The following is a 26,534-nucleotide window of genomic DNA, read 5'->3' as shown; positions in this document are numbered from 1 at the left end:
GGTGCGTTCGATGCTAAACGTTCAGAGCGAGGGGGTGTCGGACGCTGCGCAGCAAGCTCTTCCAATGCTGTAATGATGCTGTGAGGTGTCAGTTCCATAATTACCATCATCATTATTAGGAGCAGCAACATCAATAACTGTCTCGTATACATGAAATTCTACTCGGATGCGAGTGGCGGTCGTTAATTTACGTCTCGTTGGCCACGTCCCCTTTTTGTATAGATTGTTCTATTGCTCGCTCTGACAAATTGAAACCACCCACGCTGAAAGCAATTAAGATGACAGTGATCCATTAGGCTATGAAGGCTAACAAGAACTAAATGGGGTCGGTAGTAGGAAATGGGGATGTAAAAGTAAGAAGACGTTTTCGCTTCGCATCAGATACGTACAGGTATAGACAAGCAAAGATTCGTCTTACATAAGCCGTTACATACACCCGTCTTGCTGTCAGAACTCTACATAACTGTACATTTATGTTATACAGAGGTGCGATTGGAAACAATCTATCTCGGCATCTAACTCTGTCCTCTGTGATAACAAGCAATGGAAATAAAAACAAAGAAATGTGTGACCGCGGATGACGATCCGCACGCTCTTTCATTGTACGCAACAGGCACGAAGAGACTGGAATCATTTGTATCTTGTTGTGTGATATCATGGCTTGATTGTTTTGCCACCCTGTGTTCATCTGCTAACTACGCCCGGGTCCAATTTTAAATAGATGCTGAAATAGACAATGCAGACGTTGACATAATAAAGCTGGCAGTGCAACTTACATACGCATAGTAACTGGCATCACAATGGTACCTTCTATTACATTACTTCGACGTCTACCTACATCTATATCAAGCTAGGGCTAACTAATAAACGTAATTTTATTGACCGAGATGGCCTGATCAAGGTCCAATGTCGAACGAATTATTCATATGTCCTTAACTGAATGGCCAGAATGAACCACTGCTGTTCAATCAATGTTTAAGTAATACTATGTTTTCTGAATGATTATAGCAGAGATCAGCGATGGTGCAGTATACGTTGGAGTTTTTCAATTCTGTTTTTATTTTCATGACACCTGTCCCTCGCTGGACACGAAATCTGTCTTTTGCTTACCTTGCAATAACATAAGGTCTTTTCCCATAGTTCTTGTAGATCAATTCAATTGATGGACTGGATAATAGCCTGTCACTAGAAGTCAAACCGAAACGACATTTTAAAACACCTGAAAATCTATGGAAGTCCATTTAGTTGAAACGAGATACGCCCTCTACGCACCATACATAAGCACGATAGCCGTTATCATCGACTGTTCCAAGTGTTGCATGACTTAAATAAGGTCTTTAATGGACATTTAAGGACTTAAATGAGTATTGAATCATTACTCAAATATAAATTGCTCTGACACAGTCCTTTAAGAACTCTACTTAATTTGAAGCCAGTGTTGAACAGATTGCGTGTACAGCCATCACTTCCAATCAGGATCGTACGGAACATCGATTCACGCAAAAATCGCACTAAACCCGCAGATGATAGCGCAAAATCCCGGTATTAAAGCTTCACATGCAAGCTCTTCCAAGTCAGTTAGAGCTAAGGAGGGCTGAAATTGGCTAACTTACCAGTTAAAGACCCATATGACTCGACATGGTGGAAAACGACGCCATTTTTGTTCTATAGTTTCGGTCGACTTCTTTTAATAGCTTGTTGTTAGCCTGAATCAATGGTTTTTTCAGGTGGCAGCGACTAAAATAAGGCACCATTCCCCTTCGACCCTTCCCTTCCGACGACCTTTTTTGGCGTCAGTTTAGGCCTTGGCATGAATTGTGAAACAGATTTTTCTACTATTTTATTTTTGCACATTATTTTTATATGCCATCTATTTTCCATCATATGTGATCAAGCGTTTCATATAAATGGCTAGATTACATTACGTTTTTGTAAGGGTCCACAGATTGTATCAGCTTACGTGGCACCCAAACATTGTGCTTCTTTTTACAGCCGACCTTTTCAAATGGTTGAGAACTATCTGGTGGTAGATGTTCAGTTCTTTGGCGATGGATGAAAATGGCGATGCCATCCTGCCTAATTTTCACCATAATTTTGTTAACTTTTTTTTTCGTAGTTGATCGATCATTACGCGAAGCATTTCTCGCATTGAAATTTCGCGAACGAAACCGATAAACTCATCTTTGGGTCGTCATTCTGCCGATAGCGCCTCTTGACCATAAGCAGCAAGATAATCAGCAGTGTAATAAAGATCTAAACATAGCGAATCTTCACGGAAAGTCAATTCTTCTTCAAAGCGCTATGTTTTAAGTCTGATTAAAGACATTTACCAACGCAGCTAAATGACCACTCAAATTTCGAACTTTCAGCGACCCACCTACGCCGACCTGACGTGATTCTGAGCTCTGTAACTCTAATAATATTACCCATTTAGAATAACGCTTAATACTTCTTTGATAACTATACGATATATATATATATATGACACATTCAGTACAAATTGATAATTCATTTTCTCTGTCTTCCATCGGCTCTTATCACTTTGACTGATATTTCTAAAGATGTTATGCCCCATCGATATCGGTTAGTTCGATGATGACGCGTCATCATTACGTATATATAGATATAATATATGCAATTTTAACACTTAGCCGTCAAAAAGTCTTTCTCCTGCTACGTACCGATCCTATAGCACTGTTCGCTCGTACCCCACACGAGATGAGCTCGTGCACCCCTTATCTTTTCGCTGGGCAAAAACTCCGTAGAAATTTGCTGATGCCCGTCGATGAAATCAGCTTTGTGGCGTTTCCGCCGCTACAGAAATTGCAGTAACGGCGACAGCGGTGGCCGTCTGTGTTTGCTGGACTGTAATGCAAAAATAAATAAAAAAAAAAAAAAACCGGTTTATCGTTCGGTCGTTGTTCTAACATCGTTTTGCTGAGTCGCTTGTTGCTCTTCCACTTCGGCTTCGTCGTTAGTCATTCCCACCAGGGTCGCCGCGTCCGTCAACACAGTCACCGCCATCGTCATCAGCAGCTCTCCAAGACAGCAACAACGACTACTCGCTGCACCATAGCGTACATTAGCCTTGTGGCAGCGGTAGCGAACACGAGAAATCAGTGGAAAAGCGAAAAAATGAGGCTAGTCAAAGCCAAGATCGGAGAGGTAACACCAGGCATACCACAATTGTAGCAAGCTACGTATGCGTCACTAACTCCCAGCGGCTGGAATCGACAGCGTCAAATGCTGACACTACCGTCGCCTGTAGAAAACGGTGCGTCCCGGTGTCCACGCCACGACGACATCTCTGCTCCTATCTACCGAGGTAGTAGCACTATCATGGCCAATTCCGCGGCATCTGCTACAGAATCGTCCTACCCACTGACGGGGGACCTGTCTTCGAATCGAGCATGTACTGATCGTGCACTGTGCGTACGTTTGTGCGTACATAGAGTGTATTGTCGTCGCTGTAGAGCAGTTATTTTTTCTACGATTTTATACGCGTGACGTTCGGTTGAGATGGTTTTGTTTCAGAGTGTACAGTCGTCAGCCAAATTGCCGCCGTCCGTTATCAACCGTTTGTCGCTGGTCGTCACTTCACTCTATTTTGGTCCATTACTGCTATAGCGCTACTGCTGATATTGTTGCTCCTGTCGCCGCTATTACGGCCGAGGCTCGTATCTATATGGTAGCTACGATGACGAACCCGCTCACTACGACCACTCGACTATGCGATTGCGTCGCCGCGCTCATCACTGGAAAAGCAATCGGAAAATCTAATGGTCTATTTTGTGCAAATTTAGCATTATCATGGAGTCGATATTTTTTTCGTACTTGCTCATGCCAACGAGAATCGAACGAACGAACGAACGAACGAACGAACGAACGAGAGCCGAAAGGACAGGTGCGATGTGCTGAAGGTTTTAAGAGGTCGGATCATCGATGAGAGCTCGATGTACTGCTGACAACAACGACGATGAATCGATTTTCGACAAGCCTAACTTCACGGGCACAACATGACCAGGGCAGGAGGGCTTGTTGAAAAAAACATTGATATATACTCTTGGTCCCATACAAACGATCCGACGGAAACAGTTTTTTGCCGGTTTCAAAATTATGTATATATGCTTCTTTTAATGCTCCTTAGGTTCTGTCAATGCAACATACGTAACCTATCTCGGAACGCTTCGCAACAAATGGACCCCAAAGATTAACCAGAAACAAAGCCACCGTGAGCAACAATAGGGATCCTCGAACAAAACGGCCTTATTTCTATTTTAAGTTACCTGTCATAATATATATACATATATATTTTTCTTTTTCCGAGTTTTCCTGTTTCTTTTGACACGGTGGTGCCATGCCTTGAACAACATGCGACGCTGCCACTTCAAAAATTCGCTAATACAACGCCAGACGGCAGCAGATTCACGGTTTTTCGTGCGAAAAAAAAACAAATTTATTTTAATGCGCGAAACTACCGCAAGAAGCGCAAAGAAAAATGAAATCTACCAGATTGAGCATACGACGCAGTTTTGGCTTCGTGGATGATCCTAGCACGAAGAACTAACTAATGGATTTCTTCTGTTCCAATTTTCGTCACGAAACATTTGCTTTTTCCCCTTTCTCCAAACATGGATTCCGTGCTAATAGACTTAAGTCTGAATCAGATGGTAGTTTTTTAGAAAAGCCCCCCTTGAGGGTATTCAGGTTTTAAAGAGAGCTTCGTGTTGATATCTGTATAGCCGTGTTTTCTCGATTAACAGCTGTACCATGGTCATTCATTAGAATCATTAAAAACAGAGATCACGCTAACAATGGGCGTTTGACAACAAAATACCGAAAATACATTATCAGTGCTAGTGCCGTCTACTGCTATTCTGTTTGTCGGCCTTTTCTTTCCCGTCGTCGTCGTCGTCGTCGTCGTCGTCGTTGTCGTCGTCGTCGTCGTCGTCGTCGTCGTCGTCGTCGTCGCCGTCGCCGCCGTCATCGTCGCCGCCGCCGCCGCCGCCGCCGCCGCCGCTGCTTTAAGCTTTTTCGATCGACGAGCTTCGTGCTTTCCGCGATCGTATTATAGCTTTCGATTACGCGTCGTCGAGCATCGAAACACAAACCGCGTATAATTTCGAATCATTGCTTGTTGACTTTGCCGATAAACGGGCCCGGCCAAGCAGACGCTTCGTCAAATAAAATCGACTTTATAGAATCATAAATTTTAAGTGGGCTAAAATGGACCGAATGAAGGGGCGATAAGTTACACATGAAACAAGCATAGCCGTTTGTCGTTCTTCCAATTCTTATCGAAGTTTTTGATGTCATTATCACCGTTAGCATGGATATTGAAATATAGACTGATAGAAGCGATATTATAGAAGCCAGTGTACATATCTGAATGTACAGAAAAACTTCTGCACAACGCAGCTCCTTCTAGCTGGTGTTCGTGTGCCCGGGCTTCCGTTGGTAATAATGGAACACGTCTTGCAATAAAAGCGATAGCTACTTCATGAAGTAACCGAGAAAATGATAAGTACACTAAAAAAGATGATACAAATAAATATAATTACGTTTCAGTCTTTTTCATAGTAACCTACTTTATTTAGTCTAGGTAGCACATGTAAAGATATCTGTAGGCGCTATTATATCGGATAGAAAAAATAGGTCATCTCATACGTTTCCATTCATCTTCAACGACATATAAATACGCTAAAAACCTCTGTTAATTCAATTTCTCATAGAAACAAAATTTTCCAAATCCGTCCAAATTTTTTTTTCGCTCTATTTCAGCAGTCTAGCTCTCCGAGAAGGTGGTTTGATGTAACCATCATCCATTAGACGACTGACGATTACTGTGTATCGGCCAGAACACGAGCCAACTCGTGTTCTTGCCTATATACGTACTCGACCCAGCGGACACATTGGTCCTGTCTACCGTCGAGATACAATTTGATCATAAAAAGAAAAAAGGACCAAATGCAGCCCGAGTCCGTTTACCTAAACAAACTAAGAAAACGATGAATAAACGCCTCGAAATTTTCCCCGCTTTGTAACGTAACGCTATTGTTGTTATATCATTTTGGCATGTTTCATGTCGTTCGTAGGAGTCAATTATTTCCGGATACATCAGCAAAGCCATAGAAGAAGCACTTTACTTAATCAGAGAATGAGAAATATCGGGAGCCAAATGGACAGACGTGTTCTTATACGTCTATACGTTATACGTCTTGGTGTGGGTGTCAATCCGTGCGTACGAACATCTGAGTGCGATCGGGCTTCTTCGTCGTCTCAGAGAAAACAACCCATTCGTATTTACTTTGTCTTTGTCTCAAATCGGTTCGGGTAATTTGGTTTAGTCGTTTTACTATAGTCGCAACTGATGTTGTTTCAGATAGTTCATGCTGAAGTTTACTTCAGCCGGTCCAGCAACGCTCCTGTCATTTGTCGATCGAAGAAGGCCCTGACAAGAAGACTGGGCGAAGAAGAAAGGACTCATTCGTTGTTGGTAAGCGCTGTGTCCTCGTCAAAGAAGATTGTGACATAAATGGAAGACTCACTACTGAGGATGTTGCGGTGGTGTAAGCGTGAACCAGATGATTATTTCGCTTATCTCCGTATAGGAACTGCGATGCATGGTAGTGCTGCATGAGGCCAATATTAAACAGCGTTATGTGGCCCTACACGAAAACGTGTATATCATTTCTTTTTCGTCTTTTTCCGGGCCTGTCTTCTTTGTTGCGTGCATTCAGCTAATGTACTTAGTCAGATTTCCCGCAGGTGTGATATTGACTGGGTAAACTGGGTAAAACGTGGAACATCGAATAACTAATCAGACATAAAACTTCTCAAACTTAAAAAAAAGGTGTATGTCTTATCATGTTTGGCTATCGTATATTAGCTCCAAACGATATACACAACCTACTTCGGAACCAGTGATTTGAATCAAATGTTACCGCGATTAATTCAAAAGGTGTAATACATATTCGAAGGGAAAGGTTTTAGCAAAATTAAAAGTATAGCAAACTAATCATCAGTCTGTTGTCTAAGATTGATCCACTTCTGAGATGGTTCTCATTTTTATCAGTCACGAATCATACCTACACATGGCTCCCTTCGATCGACACGAGATCCCTTTTCCTAGCATGAACCCGTATTTCTAAAAAGCATTGATAATATATCAAGGCTGTGCGCATATATTGTACTCTCAAAGGTACAGTACCGCCTAAGGTGATATGTAACAGCGATAAGGCCAGATATGATCCTAGTTATAGGATCCAGTTTCAGTGGAAAAGGACACAGTCTCCACAGCGGCCGGACACCCAAATATAGAAACAGGCAGAGTTGGCCGTCGCTCGGCAGCTCGTCTAGTGCGGATCTCGCATCGCCACTTACGAAGACCGTACGCGTTAAGTGGTGGAATAGGGAACAACTCAGTCAGTCGTCGGTGGCTACTGTTGGACAGTGGCCTATTAGATGCATTCGTCAGAAAGCGAGTGAGTGAGCGGCCTCAAGCCCAGCAGGCGGAGCAGACTCTAACGCCGTTATGCGCTTTTCGGCTCTTCTTGGCTCGACGGGCTCGAACATCGCGCACCGAGGCGATGGCGTCCATCGGAAAGCGGACCAACCAAGTGAGGCATGCGGGCAGGAGCTACTGCTCCTGGAGCTGCGGCCAAGAAACCGGATTCCATCTATGGCCTCTTCCTTTGCTCTGCTTTGAGTGTCGGCGCGAGATCAACAAGAGATCACAGTAGCAAGGCTAGTAACAGAAGGAGAAAAGATCCTGCGAGCCTTAGCCTGACCAGTGGTCGGTCTCCCCTCGACCAACTGGTCGCTAGGATATCAGCTCAAAGACCTCCATCCTCGCCTTTCAAAGGTGACAGATCACAACGGACCATAGGCAAAGCTGGGGTACTCGCACTTGCTCGACCGGAGGAACCAAGCCATATGCCATCATTGACTAACACTACTGGTATTACTACGACTGGCAATGCCAGCTAGCCAAGACAGTAAAGGTAACAACTTGCCTTATGGCGGTGCGCGGGATGGCGAGCCCACGCGTGTGGCAGATTAATACGGATGACCACCGACTAACTACTCCAATACCTTCTGCCTCTTTTCTTCTGCTCTTAAATCGGATGAGAAATATAATCAGCGGCTGTTATTGTATTGATATTGGTTAGATACGTGTAGATATACACACACCGTTTCCATATGGCCGAAGTAAACTCCAATCATTCAGATAATTAAGAAAATTGAAATTTAAGATTGAAACGCACGCTTGTATGCGTATAATGGGAATTTGCCGACGAATTGCTAGAAAACAACGTTTGAATAGTATGACAGATCTCAGTTCGGTCGAAGGAGTGCTTTATTCATGTTGTAATTGTTCATTAATAGCATCATAGCTTCACGATCGGTACGACATGAGCAAAACCTCCAAAATTGAAGCACTAATGCCAAGGGACGTTTTATTGTACTTGCTTACGGTGTCCTGTGCAGGATCAACATGTTGTTGTATGGCATTCAATCGTTATTGGCCAAAGTCACATCTGCTCAATTGTAACCCTTTGCTCTTTAAAAGGGAAAGACGAAATTCCGGTAGATCGTGCTACCGATGGTTTCCCTTCAATATCTAGCAAATACAGCTTTCTGTCTGCCACCACAATATTTAGGTTATCAAGGGCAACTTTGTCCCGGTACCTTTTCCCACTGGCCGTACTTCACCGCGATTGTTAGGACAACCGGTCACGATTCCAGCGGTATAAATAATCATGTTGTGGCCATAAAGTTTCCCGCTACGAGCGCAAGGTTCAATGCTGTTCGCAGACAGCTATTTTCGGTTTTCATGTTCATTCAGGTGGAATCTGTGAGGTCTTTCCCGTTCACGCCCCTGTGTTTCGTTGTTGTCATCATCGTCGACTTTTGAACTTCGTCCTACTCGAAATCAAGTCTCTATGTCTCTCTACTTCCCTTTATTCCGCTCGTTCAACCCGTATTTCCTGTTCGCCCCGACGCCAATAACGGGGCCAGCCTCAGCGTGTCGTTGTCACTTTGACTTCGACACTGGCCCTCACCGGCCACCTCGCTACCCTCACGATCTTCATGTCTCCTTTAAAAGCTTCAAGACATGGCCGCGAGTAGAAACGTCCATCGTCTCGCCCAATATAAAGTCTCCCATGGGTCCATAGAGTCCGCCATAAAGCGTTCCTGAAGCTCCTCCAGTGTGAGCACGCTTGTCTGCTTCTAGAGCAGGCTCGAAGAAACGGTCTGTGCTTCTGTACTTCAACCATATCTGCGACGTGGTGCTGCCCGTTCTGATAGTAGACTACCGAACTACTGACAACGAGGGACTCCTCGTCGCACCTCTCTGTGTTCTGAAGTGGGATTTAATTTGCATCTCAGATGAGTTCTCGTCTCGTGTCCATTCCGTTGGCCGGCCTGGCTCAGCTTCTGCGCCTCGGACTAATACACGTCTAGCACTTGATGGACTAAGGCCTTCGACTCCCGCGGCCTGTCCAGAGGGGGCTAGGAAATTCTACGGTAAGAAGTCGTTAAGTAGGGACAGCCACCCCGATTTTCGTCGTTTCAACGTGACCACCACACTGCTGCGTCAAAGAACGGTAGTGAAGTCTGTTGGTCGCAAAAAAAAATCGTCTATGTAGAACAGTCTCGTGTTTCGTTCAGTCTAGGGTTGGAGCTAAACCGCAGTTTCAGACATGAAGACATGAAGTAACATCTTAGACGAGCACCGTTTCGTATTGCGTTGGTTACCGTCTTACTTCACAATCTGTCAAGTCGGGTACCATTTCGTGACTGTATTACATAACGTTACACGTGGGTACTTGATTAATTTTATTAAGTGATTTAATAAGCTGTTTACCCTGGCCTCTATACGTTTACGTCGCGTATGTTACTGCAATTCGAAAGCGACATACTCGTTCAAACAAATGCCATATTATGTCCGTGTCTCCTTTTCTTTCAGTTTAACTCTTACAGCTCTTAAGTCTAGTTACTAATGAATTACTCTATTCGAGGACTGCGCTGTAAAGCTATGTCAGCTATCAACGCGGTATGGTTTCACTGCGTGACGCTTGTTGGTCTTCAGTTTCATCGAATTGTGCTGACCCAACAACCTAAGGCAGGTCTAGGAAAAGTCGCAGTCGAGCACAGTTTACAAATCTAACTCTACCCGCACGCACAAATATTTACTCGCATGTACATACAAGGACATTAAAATAGGCCTTTGAAGTCAGAATAGAACAGCACGAAAACGCATAGCCAGGGGCGGCACCTTCACGAACCACTGCGGCACAAATCCATCATTTTTCATTTCACATAAAAAATATAATATAAACAAATACTATTTTATTTGTCTGATGGCTATTACGCAAGTAGTATTGTGTATGGTATGTACACATACATATATGTACATAACATAATAGGGAGATTGGTTTGTTCATGGCTTGGTAGATATACTATGCTAGATCAGACAGCATTCTGTTGGAGCGAGAAGCTGTTTATGCTAATGCGAAGGATGCAAGTGGAGGAAAAGGCGTTCAAGTATCCGACTTGAGCCTCATCACCTCAGCTTCATGAGCCTCTAGGTGGCTCTCACTCGGCGACGGTGCATGAGTTGGCCTTCCTTCGTTGCCGAAGTGATGGCCCAGTGAGTGGCTTCGAGTGCTCCTCAAACATCATTGTCACTCGCATACGGACTAGCCGACTCGCTGGCTGGCTGGCTGGCTGGCTGCTGGTTTCATTTCTCGGACGCTCAGTTCCAAAGACGGAGTCAGTCGAATCTCAGTCTGCTTTCAGCACACACACGAGTTGCGACTGTTGGAGTTTCTCGTGCCCCCAGCTCCGCTAATAGTATGCATTTGCCAATTTATCATTATAGGTTATCTAGTAGGAAATGGCTATTGCTTTCAAATACGTCGACCTATATATAAATATACATACATGTTCTCATCAATTCGAATGCCACAAGTGTGCGCCCAGCTTGGCGACGGCGGCAAATGAAGTAGGGGCGGCTAGCGTATTGTCTTCAACCAAACAGGTACGTTGAGCCGATCGCAGTTGTAGCAGCATTAGTAACGACATTGTCTTGAACAAACACTGAGGAAACAACTGTAAGCCAGCGATTGTCCTTATTCATGAAAATTCAATATAAGGCCCAGTAATGTCATAGCCCCTAGGAAACAGGCCACCTCTACAAAAGAATTTGAGTGTAGGTACAAACGGGCGTGCATGCATAGGAAAATATAGAGATGCAGAGCAAGAAAACGACCACGGTGAGAAGGGAACACGCAAAGACGACGATCTCATTCTTTCCGCGCGTGTCACTCTCTGCTCGTACAAGGCTACGTATAGCTTCAATAGAACGTTTTCCCCGATACCGTCCGAGAGCTGAGACTTCACATATATGTTGGCTTCATTAGCACGTGTTGAAAGAGTCTGCCAATGGTAAGCTAGGACTTGTAGTCCCCGTGGCGCCTGTGACACTGGCCATAAAAGACGAGAAGTGATTATGCAACGTTGATATATTCGACACCGACGTGAAGACAACAATGAACTTGAGACAAGCTGTAGGACGAGAAGTGCGGTGCTTTACTGCTGGAGGCGAAGAGCAACGATAGGGTGACTCCTGAACGCTGTGGCAGCAGGGGGAAGATTGCCAAAAGGACCAACAGGGAATGCCAGTTGAATGTGTCGTGGAGGAACGGACTGGAACTGTGTACAAAGGTGTATTGTCGTCCACGCCGACTGTTCCGTTGGTAACGGTGCAGGAGCCCCACTCGTGACTAATATTAGTGGTGAAAACTCTTCATCAACGTGACTGCTCCGGTTCGAGGATCTCTATCCTCTTCACTTGACAGCATTAACATTTCTACTGAAGGCAACAGTACGAGATTGAGTCGTTAAGAACAAACGTAATTTGAATCCATTGCAAATTTGGAGCTAAAAAGAACTTGGCTTGGTAAACACTGCATTGGTATCGTATAATACATGTATATAAATATGTTTATAAATAGGAAAATAAAAAGGAGAAAGATTCAAAAAGGGATAAAAACGTGACAAAAGTCTAATACAGTCATACACATTTAATCGATCAAAACCGATAAAGTATGTCCTAAATAGGAGAAAGGGATTGGTAGGAAAATGCGGAGTTGAGCATCAGCTTTTGTTAAAACGCAATAAAGTAATCAGATTATTTATGCGTGTTTGGTAAGGAACAGAAAGGGACCTAAGTTCTGTAATTAAAGGCAGTATCTTTCTCGAATAGCGAAACCGGCTAATGTTCACGTGACAACTTGCTTGCCAGTTTGAGCTGTGCCCTCGCAATGTTAGCGTACGACATAGCAGGGGCGGCAAGGGCAATTTGACGGTTATATCCGCCGCCGTGTAACGTCCCTGAATTTAATGATCGATGATCCAGAGACAAATGGCAAAGCTATGCATAACAACACATGGAGCAATACTATTAAGCATTCGTTATTTTCCGATGTGCAAGCATCGTATATTTGACTGTCTAAATAAACAGACCGTAAAAAAATAGACATTTTTTCTTGTATTTTTTTTAGATAAATAATCACATCGTGATGCAGTTCTCGAGCACGAACCATATAATAAATATTGTGATCCTGCCGATGGTGCCTTTTTTGTTGCTGCTAGTGCTGTTACTATCTTGTCTTCTATAAGTTTTATAGTTGTGGACTACGACAAAAATAGTAAACCCGAAGTCTCCTGCGGTGTATTCAAGCCTATCATTTCATGTCTGGGCAGCCACCACTCTTTCTGTATCGATGACATTTACTTGAAGCTACATTACTTCCCGACAAATTCTAGTAATCTTTCTCAGCAGGACTTAAGCATCGATTGCAGGAAAGCTCAGGAAACGCTTGCTTGGTCTACTTGATTAATCGTTAGAAATCGATAATGGGTGGCGATATCGAAATAGCGCTAAGTTCTCTTAACTCTTATTAAAAGAACTTTTTATTCTACAGTAAGTTGCAGGATAGTATTCAAAATCAGTTTATGCGATTTCTAGACATAAAATATGGTCGTTGATCAAGTATTCGATTATCAGACATACTAAACTCTGCCGAAACACCCGCCTTTCAGTGCAAAATATGTTTTTTGTTTCCGATGGGAATATTTTCGTTCCAAACAAAATTGGGCTAGAAGTCCAGAATAACTTCTCGTAAAAACATGAGAAGTGTTATTTGACAGCGGTGCCTCGAGGTATCACTGAGCTATTGAGCGCACGGTATAGCATGTTGTAGCATGTTCACCTATTCTGTTTAACTAATCCACTGTTTATTTCCCTTAATTGCCAAGAAGTCCTTAGAGCATTTCATGGCTTGTTCTTTCGCCGATGTGAATTTCAATACAGATAGATACTAATTACGACCTCAGCTTCCCACACAACAGAAACCTGAATGCTTGTTCCTTTTCTCCAATGCCTAACAACTCTGACCTCCCAATGATGCTGTTTGTTTTTGCCAAATACTTCTAGCTTACCCATATTTTCGATAGAGGTCACTGAAACATCAATAGAGCACCCATTTTCAATGAAGGAAACATTCAACAAATGTTTGCAACTGCCATCGTCCAGCGGTCATCCATCTAGAAAAGTAGATAGTTTTTCCCACCCAACCGTTAAAATAATTAAATGAGAAAATCTTACAGGCCAAGCGACGTCTGAACTCTGACCTAGAGCTGGGCTACGGTTTGGGAATACTTTTCAGCAAATTTCGTTGCCATCGATAGAGTAGGTCCATTCTGTTCGGTATATACATACCCATAAGTAGTTGGGTCGATGATTTCCCTTACTATGGGGCAGTCCCATTTACAGATTATTCGTTGCCTTTTATTTCTATGGATAAAGGAGAACGCCGCTGCTAGGGTCAGTAATTATCTATAAGACGTTGCGTAATATTTTTCCCTTCCTCTGATATTGTATGAACCGAAACTCGTTATTTTCAGATGAGCCGAATCGATATCGACGGCAGAAAGGTTTTCTTGCCTGAGTCACCAGTGCACCACGGCCTCAGCAGACGAACGTTCTCGTCCTGTATCTATCAAAGAATACGAAAGGTTAGAATTGGCCACCAAACGACCAATGCTATCATTGCAGTGTTTGTGCCTCGTTGTCTAGCTGAATCGTTCACCGAGTCTCTGTCACGCCAGTTGTGCTTGTCTTTGGGACGGAATGTCACAAAAAACCACAGAGAAACTTAAGTTGCTCAAGATAATGCAATTTAAATTAAGCGTGGCCTAAGACCAGTTTCAAAGACACCCCAACTTATACGATATGCTTGTTTAATGTTTTGAGAATTATTTGATAAAGCAGGCATCCTAAGATGGTCGACTGAGAATTACTCGTTGCAGATACGACTGATGAAGCCATCAATCTCGTTTGTGGTAGAAATTTACGATATAGTAAAATGGAGATGTAGCTATCTTCAAAGATGCTACTGTATTCGTCCAGCATGGCCTAGACAAAGCAACTACAATAGCATGGAATAACCTCTCAAGAAAGTAGGAACTCTGAAAGATCGCATTGGTTTTAAAGCAGAGCTTAAGGTCTACTGTATGTACTTGTGACTACTATGAGTACATCAGTGCTGCGTAGACAGGAAAAATACAGGGAGCAATGATATGTGTGCGTTTCCGCACTTTTATACGCTACACGTTTTCAACAAAGAAATAAACGTGTACACCCAAAACTAAGTGCAAGTACATTTCGTATCCAAATAGTTCCTTCTTTAACTGCGACCATAACGCTGATACTTCAAAAATGCTTCGAATCTTACGACGGCTATTGTTTACGGCTTTTTTGGAGAGGACTGTTCGCGACCGGTTTCTAACGAAATCCATTTCGTCCACGTTAAATATGAGAAGTTTTCTCCTTTGCAACAAGAATCGCTACCAATGTAACACGTTTTTACGTTACACGTTAACACAATTTTATCAAAAATACGTCGAAAGTAATGTATCTTGCATCATTCATGCAGCTTTTAAAAAAAGATGACCTTTGATGCTAATTTGGTGCAGCCCGCGTTTCGACTCGGGCAAGCGCTTCAGAAAAATTACGAAACCTTGTAAAACACAATCGGGAAACTGGTTATTGCGCCTAAGTATGTCATTTCCATACAATTCAAGTTCTATCGAAAGCTGCAAAACTCGGTACAACTTTATGTAGTACTACGAGTACGGTACCGCGTTATTCAAATAAACATCGCGTATTCTCTTAACAAGTTTCAATTAAATCAAGTTTCAAAAGGGCCAATTCAGATCGCTAGGGAAAATATGTAACAATGTTCGAAGTTATTCCCATTAGATTGGCGCTTGAAGTAACTCTTGCTGGCTTGAGGTATATTGGCAGCAGGCACTCACAAACTATACAATAAGGGCAACCTAGCGCTTCTTAAGACAAGAAGCTGTGGCTCTTACGAGGATTCGATCCACTATCTTCTTGAAGAACGCAACCCAGCCTTATCACGATCTGCTTATTCTGCCTGTTCTTATTTATACAGATCCAATAGGCTGGTAAATATTATAGCTGACGCACCCAGTAAGACGCCGTTTATCTTTGTACCTTTTCCTTTGAGTCAAGGTTCTGTATCTATCAGTTTCGTCTATATAGTTTACTCAACAAAGGATACTTTTACTCTCACTTGACCTAACGCGTTTGAATTTCTATTCAAGAATGCAATGTTTCCTACTATTTCCTACTATCGTTTTCGACAATTAAAGGTCAACATCACCTCTTCTCTTAATGAGTCGTACACTTTCTGCCTGTGGCGCTCTCTTTTCACTACAATCTGTCCGACTCTGGCTTGTGACGAATTCTATGTACCTATATACTTTTAATTCTCACAAACTCGTAAGAACACCGCATGCTTGGCAGACTTATTCAGAAGGAAGATCCTTTTGCTGTCATTTCTGCTGTTTTTCGTTTCTGTCGCTGATGACGGACACAACATCGTTGTGCTCAATGCAGTTGCTCTTGCTGTTACGGCGACGGCTGGAGTAGGGATGTGTTTTTGGACCTCTTCTTGTTGCCTTGTTGTTGTTGTTACTACTGCTGCTGTTTGTTGCTGCTGTTGTTGTTATTGCTTCTACTGTTGTTGTTATCCGAATGTAAAGACACCACTACGTACTCGTAGACACACGGCGTATAGGCACGACACGACTATAAGCTGTATCCGTTCGTTCTTCGGCGCTGGTGATTAATGGCCGTCCACCGCCCCTGCGCCACTCCCTTGATCCTTCGAGCAGCAGCCACAGCAGAAGACGACGTCGATGACGATGACGACGATGAAGAGCAGAAGTCGAAAAAAGGGACTTTCTTCTTCGTCGTTGAAACACCGAGGATGAGAGAGATGACGGGAGAGAGACTGAACGAAGGAACGCGCGAATAATTTTTTGTCGTTCGCCGACACACTACTCCACTCTGACAGAAGTGGTGGCATTAGCACAGGGGGAACATCGATGTTGCTCCGAGCGTCACTGCCCCACAGCCACGACAACTGTTACTAAGATTCCACTATCAGCGTCACCACCAACGCCACCATCAGCCGCCAGCAATGGCGTCGATGCGCTGCATTGGATAAACGGGCGCGCGCGCGCGAGGACTTTACCCCTAACGGCCGACGTCACTAGTCACATTTATCCCTGCCGAACGCTGTTCAACCCTCTGCGACTACTCATTGTGCTGGCGCCTTTGCTGCTGCGTCTCTCTTCATCGGCCGGTCGTACGGACGAACGGGCCAACGTGCCGACATTTGGCGTGCTACATCAACCGAATATACAGAACAGACGTGCAGACAGGCCGACACACACAGACAGTCGAGTGGGTCGTCCATCTGCCCCTGCTGTTCGTACTACTACTACTACTACTAATACTACGATTACTACGACCACTACTACGCTTGATGCACTGACAACAACAACAACAACACAGAGAGACTGTTGTTGTCTTGTCGTCTGGGACCCACCAAGAACGTGGTCCCGCTACAGTCGGCCCAATAGGACCGACAAATAATGGATTTATGGCGACTGTACTATATGATATACACGTTAATGGGTCTGGAAAAGAATAGATTAATTTTGCCATCTCTCCCTTTTTTCCTTCGTGTGTCCTATCGGGCTTGTGCTTCTAGCTTCTGCAAGAGTGAGAAATCGCTTCTCACCGCCGCTTGAAACACAAAACGGCCGTATCACGTGTGATCATATCGGTATCGAGTAGCGAAGATCTGTGAGGAAAGAACAGCAAAAAAATTACAATCAAGAGAACCAGATCAAGAATATGTACAAAGAGGACAGGAAGAAACATTTGAGTATTAATAATCAGGCAAAGATATTTGCTAAGTTAGTAAGATCCGATATAAGCTCGCTGATTTCGAGCAGCTTATATCGAGAATATGGTCCGCAGCTACGGGTAAAAAAGTAGTGGCTGGCGTTGAATGATTTGGCTTATTTATCTGCATGTTTCTACAACAAGTAATGGCTTAAGGCGTTTTTTGCTATAGTACTAATACAACAATTTGTAAACGCAGCGCATAGCAACATATGGAGGTAGCTAGATAGGGCTTATTATCAAAAAAACGCACAGTTTTTACGGAATGTAATAACACAGTATATGTGTGCGTAATCGTTTGTGCCGTTGATCGACTGGATACATATGCACAGATAGAGCTTGATTTTCTAAATAAACGGCGCTGTAGTGCCTGCAACAGCTTACGGTCGTTTTGTATTGGTAATAGAGTTATTATATATTGACCATCGTATATTCATGTATCAGTTCGTTCCTATATTAACATGCAGTATTTAATATCAGGTGTTGGTTTTATTTGAAAAATGACTTAAACTTTCCTACAAGAACTCACGTACTAAAGTTAATGTACAAGTTAGCAGCCTTTATAGTCAGAATACACTGAACTTATTTGCTGCCCTTTCTCTACAATGGACCTTCTATAAGTAAACCGTAATTTTACCTTCACTTGCGAATTTGTTTCGAACATGGTATTTTTCTACAAATACAGCCTTTCATTAGCGCTGCCGTTTCCGTCCTACAATTCTCTTTCAACTTATTAAACGTATTTTTCGTATAAATTTCATTTCTCGAAAATCCTTGGGCGACAAAGTCTGCAGGTTTGCTGCTGACGGCGATCAGAGTTCAGCGTCCCATCGATAGGGAAGCGTCGCTACTTTTTGCAGCAGATACGAATAGACGAGCACGGCATTTTAGCAGAATATTTTAACTGCGTATACAATATAAGTGTCTTTTTTCTACGTAAAGCTAGAGTTTAACGAAGACGTTGCATCCTATACTGCGTAGATTTCTGAGTATCACAGTATCAGTGGCGTCCGTCAATATTATCATAGTATGTGGATGGCCGTTCGAGAATAGTAGCATCGCTTGATAACAGCGTTCTCTTATCTATCGCATTTACACTTACTAAGACAGAGGATTTAAATCCCACTTGCGAAAGCAGGAACCCTTGTCCTTGCTCCATTCTATCAATCTATATGAATTTGCGTTCTTGAACATATGTGCTTTTAAGATCGGGGAAGCACTCAACATTATACTACGGTCCGTGATTCTTCTGAAACACTTGTGCCATAATAGTACCTGTGTGCACTGAAAATCTATGTGTGCAGGTCCTCATTGAACGTTTCTTTCAATACGAATTAAGCAATGCAATATAGAACCCCAGATAAACCTGGAAATAAAAAAAAAATAAAGAAAATCCAGTACAAGCCAAGGTTGCGGAAATGTCCAATGTTCTTGGATGGAAATTGAAGAGGTCATACTAATTTACAAACAAGGGAAATTTTTACGATAACTAATGTAATAGTATAAGAATTATATTTTAACTGAATTCAAACAGAATCCATTTCGCGGTTAACCTGCCCTAGCTAGAGTTAAATGTAGCTTAAATTAGACAAAAACTATTCTAAATAAGACTATACAGGATATTTGACATAAAAAAGTAACTATAAACATCACGCTCTGTCGTAGTGGCTTTCATCAACATACAGCAGTAACTCTTGTACAACGAGTTAAAGCCGAGGTCAAACGGGACAGTCAGATGGCCAACATTTCAAGATGGCGCGTCAAACAGACCCCTTCGATTAGACAAGTTGTCACGGTGGCCGGCAACGATGTCGTAGCAAATCATGCGTGATTCGTTCAACACGCCACAGTAACCGATCGTGTGCTTGTAGTCGTTTATATAAAAAAAAATCGTTTTTTGTAGATAATTGCCTAAAATAAACTCCGTGACATAGAGGCTTGAAACAGAAAGTACAAAGACAGGAGGGGTAGCGTATTTGAGATTTCCTGCAGTCGTTAAACAAACAATCAGTCTTAGAGAGGAAAATGAAAATTAATTTAATCATTGTATGTTTACGTATTTTCCAATCTGTTGACCAATACGATCGTGAATAAGAACAAAGTTCAATGTGAGACATCGTTGGTTCCTTGAAGAGCTTTTAGCTAATTCCAGTATAACGATTTGGGGAAGATTTCTCATTTTTATCCTAAAATATGTTCGTCCCAAACAGACGTGTGTTGAAAAGGCTCATTCGGTTGAACGATTGGCCTGAAGAGTCATGAGAGAGAGTGAATGAGCGAATCATCTTCAGCAGAATCAACGTTGAAACTACATCCGATAGCTGTACAACACGCAGATATACTCTTGGGACGCGACACGTGCATTTTTCCGCGAAGGGTAACTACAAACTAGTACATTGTTTACGTCGCCCAACGACAATTTCTTTTCAATACGCGTAAATCCAATGAGCAAAATACGGAAAGGCCCGACTCAATGAAAATTGGAAAGCACGTGATATTTTTAATGGCAACAAAATCAAACCCAAATCGACGGCTGCCGACATCTTGGGCTCATAAAGTACACTTCAATAACAATAATAGCTACGGACCAAGGAGAAGTGATTCTGGCCACTCATTTAATGGATATATATATACTAGCTACTGCAGCTAAAAAATATTATTGAAATACATCAAGGCGTGTAGTTTTGTGTGAATCGAATCACAGATAAATGGCCTGATTATTTAATTATTTTCATTTTTTGTCCTTGTAGTAACCAGCCTAGTAATATTCTGTCTACTTAATTAATTAGTTTAATAATGGGCCAGTCATTGTACTGGCGGAAATCAAACAAACAATCGTGGCAGAAGCCGTGTTACCGGGTTGAGGATGTCTGTATTATTTTCGGGTTGTACACACTCATCGGGCAGCTGTACGCGTTACATAGTTCAGGAAAAAAAAATCGATATCAGATCATAGCTGACACCCCACGCGAAGTATCTGCTTAGCGGTTAGCGGAGGACGAGTCTTCGCGGCTTCTTGTCAATCACTACCACTCTTACAATGACTATACCCGAAGCTAATTATACACGATTATTATTGATATCATTATTATATAGCCTCACAGTTGTTTACTGATAGAGAACTTCTTCAGTTGAAAAGATTCGTCCTCTGTTTGCATCTAGCGGTGTACGTGCGACGCCAGGTCAATGCTGATGCCGCCGCTACGGCCGGTGCTTCCAAAGATAGGCCACCGTAAATAAAGCACAAAAACAATATTAACCCAGAACAGAGTATATGTTTGTGAACTGGAAGTAACGAAGGCCAAGTATGAAAACAAAAAGACGAAAAAAGGAATGAAAATATTAGAGAAGGAAGACGTGCGGGACGGAACAGACAAGATTGATTATTCTATCATTGAATATATTCTTCAATCATTTCACGGTAATAATCGTGGGATTCGAGGTGGACGTCACACGATCGCGACACGAACGTCAGCCATAGGGGAACAATAAAAACTACAGACAAAGATGCTGTGGTTGAGATGACCAAAGTCCTCACCATATAGATAGATGGGTATTACAAGCAAATCGTGCTTCATTTTGTCTATTCCACGCCATTCATAAGTCTAATGTATTTAAATTTCAGCTAATCTGTGAATTTATTTACTACTCTCTTGGCTTGTTTTTTTTTTAGATAAGTTCAAAAAGTGGCAATAGTTATTTGTGCATAACTACATTTAGTCTACAGAGTATTGTGACTGAATCATGGCTGAGTAAAACTACTCAGCCATGATTTTACGTTTGTAGCATTTCTCTTGTCACAATGTATCACTTTCAATTTCCTTTACCGCCGTTGTTTACCTATCGCGATTTCCGACTTTTCATCATTAATTCATTTTGTCTATGGTATCCAGCTCTCGATTGTATGCTGTGTAAGTGTAATTTTTCTCGCACCACCGCTGTGATTATCTTGAATCCATGTGGTTCTTTGTATTTCTGCCTTTCGAACGTTGACGCGTTGGCTCCCTTTCACTCGATTGTGGGAAGGACGCCTTGTCCCAATTTAGTTAACCCAAATTGTTCTAGTTGGCATTGTCGTCATATTCATGCTGGTTGGAACCTGCCGCAGCGTTCGATCGCCCTGATGTCGCGGTGAAAGACATCAATTAGGTTAAATCGCGACGACGGAGTCGCACAAAATGGTCTCGACCTATCGACGTTCTATTCTCGCGCGAACTCCTTCGAGGTTTTGTCCAGTTGCTTTGTCACGTACGAGAACTGCGACCTCTGAATTGTTGGCTAGGCGATTTCAGTTGGCCTATAGGAACAGCGTCAGGTCCGAGCAGTTCTCAATACAATTTCACTGCCATTATGCCTTCTAGTTATTTTGCTCATTTCAATAAATCTATCGATGGACAACGCTGACCGATCGACCGTTGTGGAGCAACCGGCAAGAAATAAGGAGGGAAACTGACCAAGCTAGAGATACGCGGGAATACGATGTTGACGATTTTCCGTCATCGAGAGATTCTACGCGCGCGCGTGCGTGTACGCGCACTGTTTTATGTGTGGGCGCGTGTGTGTAAGTGCACTTGAGTGAGCATTGATGATACAAAATAAATTACTTATTAAATAATGGCTAGGCTTACCCGCAATCGGCGTGTCCGGCTGACAACGTTATTCGAACTATCGGATACAGTTGGAATTTCGACATGTGTTGAGGTTTATGTTTGAGTGACTAAAAGTATCCTTGTGTTTCCCTTGATTTGTAAGTTATCGCTAGATGCGTCTTTACAACAAGGCTAGTGTTGCTTGATGACAAGGTCCGTCCCATCACGGCCACAAATGAAGCATCGGGTACCTCTTCATCGGAATGTGGTACCCTAAGATAGAGTTATAGAGCATTTACTGTGCCGGCTGGTCAAATTCAGATAAGTTGGTTAATGTTGTCCAATCATCGTCACCAATCGCAGCAGCACTCTAACAGCATTTTGGCGTCCGTCGTGTCACTGTTACGGTTTGGGCCATCTTTAAACTTGGGCGTTTGTATCGCGCTTCACTGAGCCAAGATAATTGGGACTAACGTTCATGGGCAGCTGCTTCGCCCGATTAGCCGGACCAAACGCTCAACAACGGACTTTGCTCAGGACCAAAGTCAGGATATAGTCGATAAAAGTTTTTCAAGCTCATATATCAGCTACAGTAAGAGCGGGCAGTGCTCCAAACTGTTTATGACTGAAATGTAAAAGTGGCTCCATTAAATAAGGGCTAAATATATACATAAGAAAGAGGAAAGACATTTGAAAGACTACATACTTTGTTATTACATAAAACGATTAATATTAATCATCTTCTATTTTATCTTGTTTAGGGTCTGTCTACGTGAAGTAGATCTTCATACATCGATGTCCATGATCGAAGACATTTTGCCACATAAATGATATCGATCATAGGACGCCAGAGGCGTCATTCAGTAATACTAATTGCATTTCCTATTAAATGAGTTCTGCTAAATTCTACCGACAGGCAAAACACCGAACATTTCGTTTGGTTATTCGCTCTATATATCACAACAATATTGACTGAAGTTAATCTTTCTGACCGTCAACTTGAATTGTTATCATCAGCTTCGATTCAGAGCCATCACCGATAACAGTGTATCTGTATGTATTACTTGTGCTTCACAGGTACAATATATTGGTTTTTTGACTCAAACACGCAGACACTGCAATTAATGACTTCGTGTACAATTCTATTGCAGGATCAAGGAGATAACCTCTGTGTCTCATTTATAATTATCGGTAGACGTGTCACACAAGCCCTCGTTGACACAGTGAGTTCTTGTCTTCATTACGAAGCACTTGTGGTGGACTCGCAGTCGGTCGGATATGCATCCTCGGAGCATTTGCGCTTGACAATAATACAAACAGTATATTTAAATCTAGCCACGAACTAGCAAAAATAGACTAGGCCAACCGCTCTTGTTCCCCCTAGGTCCCTTCGACTTTTTATCTTTGTAAATATATTAGCTTAGACATGGCTTTTGGATGGGAACGTGTAATAGGACGTGGCTAACACAGAGCGCTGCAGATTGACGTCGTCCCAAAACGGTCTTATGGCCTTACGGAAGTGTGTGATAAGGTGGGCTGTATACCCTCATGGTAATTCAAATTTTTCTAGCAACTGTTAAGTAATCGTTAAATGAAGCCGGTCTATTATAGTGCATAACATGCCATATTTGTTAAATACGAACATTTTTTATTCTGCAGATATGTCGGCTAAAAGTTGGCAGTGGTAGCAGGATTGGGTTGTGAATTAGTTCATGCAAATAGTTGCAACAATGGTCAAAGGGGCAAAGTAAGCTCAGCCTATAGTAGTGCACACGAAACGCAGATGTACAATTCTTTCACACTGCGACGTGTACTTACAGAAGCATTTCCGCTGCCAACTTCTACACGGCAGTAAGAGCAATAGGTAGAAGAAAAGTACAAGAGTGAAATAAAATAGCTGAACTCAGGTCATTCCAGGACACAGATAATGAAGGATTTCTGCTGCGGTCGTCATGTTCATACTGTTGAAAGTAGCGTTCTTCCTATGGGAACCCTGATGGATACGCACGCAGCTACCTGTAGCATCGTTAGTAATGCACACCGTAAAATGGTAGTTAAAAAAGCTCAAAACCAACTGGAGGGTATTCGACCCCGAACACTACTTCGATAAGGGTAGTAGTAACTGGGTTGATTGTATGGAAGTGAAACAATTGATAAAAAGCTGTAGCTTCTAGAAATTAGATAAGGTTTTCGATATTCGATATTATTTCAATAAGATGCACACATTAATTATCTATTCATTCTCCTTATTCAAACTAGTTGTGCCTACCAGAGCCATGTATCTGAGTCAGGCAGGCCAATACGGAAAGATCCTATTACCGTGCTGTGTGAACGATTGTCAACGCTGAAAGATGAAAAACTGAGTCATCCTTATATGAAGTGCCCAAAATATAATTATAGTTATTATTTTGACAGCGGATCCCAGTGAGACGTGTGCGTCCATTGTTAGCAAGATAGTTTTCAACTGGTCGCCGCATGTTATATCGTAATTTGAATATCGGATGCGCCATTACCGTAACGTATGCACCCGAATCAACAGTGAATCGAAGAGTGACGCGAAGGGAAGCGGTCTACTTTTCCATATGAAGCGAGATGGCTAAATTGGCAAGGCCAAATGGCGGCCTGAAAGAAAACCAGAGAAAAAACAGAAGCATCGTATCGCAGCTTGACAGAATATAAGTGCATTGTATTACCGCACAATTATTGCATATCGTTTACTGTTAGAACGAAGTGGCACACTGCTATGACCTGATACCTTTGGTTCAGAAAACTGAACAAAAAAAGGTACCATATGTCATCGTTTTAATAAAGGATGTAAGTAAAATAGTGTCGCACGAATTTCGAGTGTGACAATTTATTGGATTTGACGGGTGTTCAACGCCGGAAACGTTTGTTCGCTAGAAAACAATGTGAATGTATAGTACAACCTAGTTATGGATAGCGTAGTATCGTACAAGCCAAATAGTTACAGCATATGGAAGTGGGTATTTTGTTCTTTAAGGTTTCAGCATTACAGGAAGCAAGCTACAGGTGGATCATTCTAAACGTGATTATTAGAGTTGAGATTAAAATTCAGGGAGCCTTTCCAACTTTATGGCAGTATTATCTTATCGGCCATCCCTGAACCTAGTAGGAATCGAAGTGCTCAGGAGAACGCTCAACGTTGCAGCCCTGGCGTTATATTGGCCTGGTAGATTACGTCAGTACCACATTTTTTGTGCCATCTTAACAAAATACATTCCCCACGTTCAATTTGATCAATGGAAAATGACCGCGTCGTTACAGTCCTTCCCTTCAGTTTACTAGTTCTGCTATCACGCGTTTAGACGTTATTTTGGCGTACGTCGGCCCGTCGTCTGCTTTTGCCGCACGGGTTAAATGATTTCGCGTATGTGCCTCGATAGTGTCCAGTAGTTCTGTTCGCTTCTACGACACGCAGCGAATTATCTCATCATAAATCACATCATACCAAATCGGAAATATGATTACTAATACTCATAGAGCAACAGCAACAACAACAACAACAACAACAAGCGGTAAACCGAGGTCTATCGTTCGTTAGCGTCGACATCGCATCGATCTGGTATTAGACAAGGGCTGAGGACTGTTTCAACTTTAGGCACTATCTGAAGCCGTTATTGCAACACTATCGTACTCGTTCCACAGCTGTGCATGTGTTCGCGGCCAAGCACGCTCTGCACTTTTCGATTTTTGTTGCAGCCGCCGTCCTGCTCCTGCTTCTAATGGAGGCACGGACGACCCCGTGTAAACTTGGAACAGCCGCCTGCTAACCGCCGGGACGCAATGGCACTCTTGGGGAGTCATCATTAGGCTGATGCTGGTGGCCGATCGAGCACGATTGCGTCAGAACGAGCATCGAGCGCCGCAGGAGCGCCTACCCGCCACCGCCGGCTTCGGCCGGAGCTCGAACCATCAACAGCGGCAAAGACTATCACCAGCCAGAAAGCCAGCGGACGCACGAAGCGAGCCACCAATATGTAATATAATAAGGTGGACTGCTTTTCGTTCATGTGGTCTCATAGCGTTGTCCTAGCGAGACCTATGAAACATGTGCAATATGACATCGTCTGTATGGAGGGAATACGAACGGCCAAAAGCAGCGGCGTCAGTAGCAGCGCTGGGCTGACGTACTGCATCGTTGCTGTTTTGGAAGTCAGCCGGCGGCGGCGGCGGCGGTGGCGGTGGCGGCGGCAGCCGACAACGCTCATGACGCCAATGATGATAAGAATGACGATGATGACAATGATGCTAGTGATGGCGGTCGGTAGTGTCGTTATTATGATTTTATTCAATTATTAATCATAAAATGATCCGTTTATGTTCCAGTGTCGCGGCATTCTTCTGTTAAATATCTGCGATATGCGAGAAATAATTATGGTAGCGTATCGTTATGGGCGATCTTGGCGCCTCGAGCCTGTGCGCTGGGTTTCTATATTTGAATGTGTTTGTTTGTCTGGCTGTAAGCGTTGTTACTATAGCGAATAGCTAAATAGTTCAGTCAGACGCCGCTTGCTATCCGTATCTCCGTCTTATGTAAAATTTTTGTCCGCACGCCTACCGCAGCGTCT

At 42.9% G+C, this 26,534-nt stretch overlaps 1 long non-coding RNA gene across 1 annotated transcript; it reads right to left on the bottom strand.

Annotated features, from left to right (window-relative positions):
- Positions 1 to 630: 630 nt before the first annotated feature.
- LOC147753389 (uncharacterized) lies at positions 631 to 16,154 on the bottom strand. Its single transcript, XR_015311366.1, has 3 exons — positions 15,854 to 16,154; positions 1,111 to 1,185; positions 631 to 724 (listed from the first exon to the last, which is right to left on the bottom strand). It is a non-coding gene; the product is annotated as an uncharacterized LOC147753389 (long non-coding RNA).
- Positions 16,155 to 26,534: the final 10,380 nt, after the last annotated feature.

This window comes from Varroa jacobsoni, unplaced genomic scaffold (genome assembly GCF_002532875.2).
Source record: "Varroa jacobsoni isolate VJ856 unplaced genomic scaffold, vjacob_1.0 scaffold_520, whole genome shotgun sequence".
Lineage (NCBI taxonomy): Eukaryota > Metazoa > Arthropoda > Arachnida > Mesostigmata > Varroidae > Varroa > Varroa jacobsoni.
Note: the sequence above shows the minus strand (reverse complement) of the source record. Positions and strands in the feature narration are given on the sequence as shown.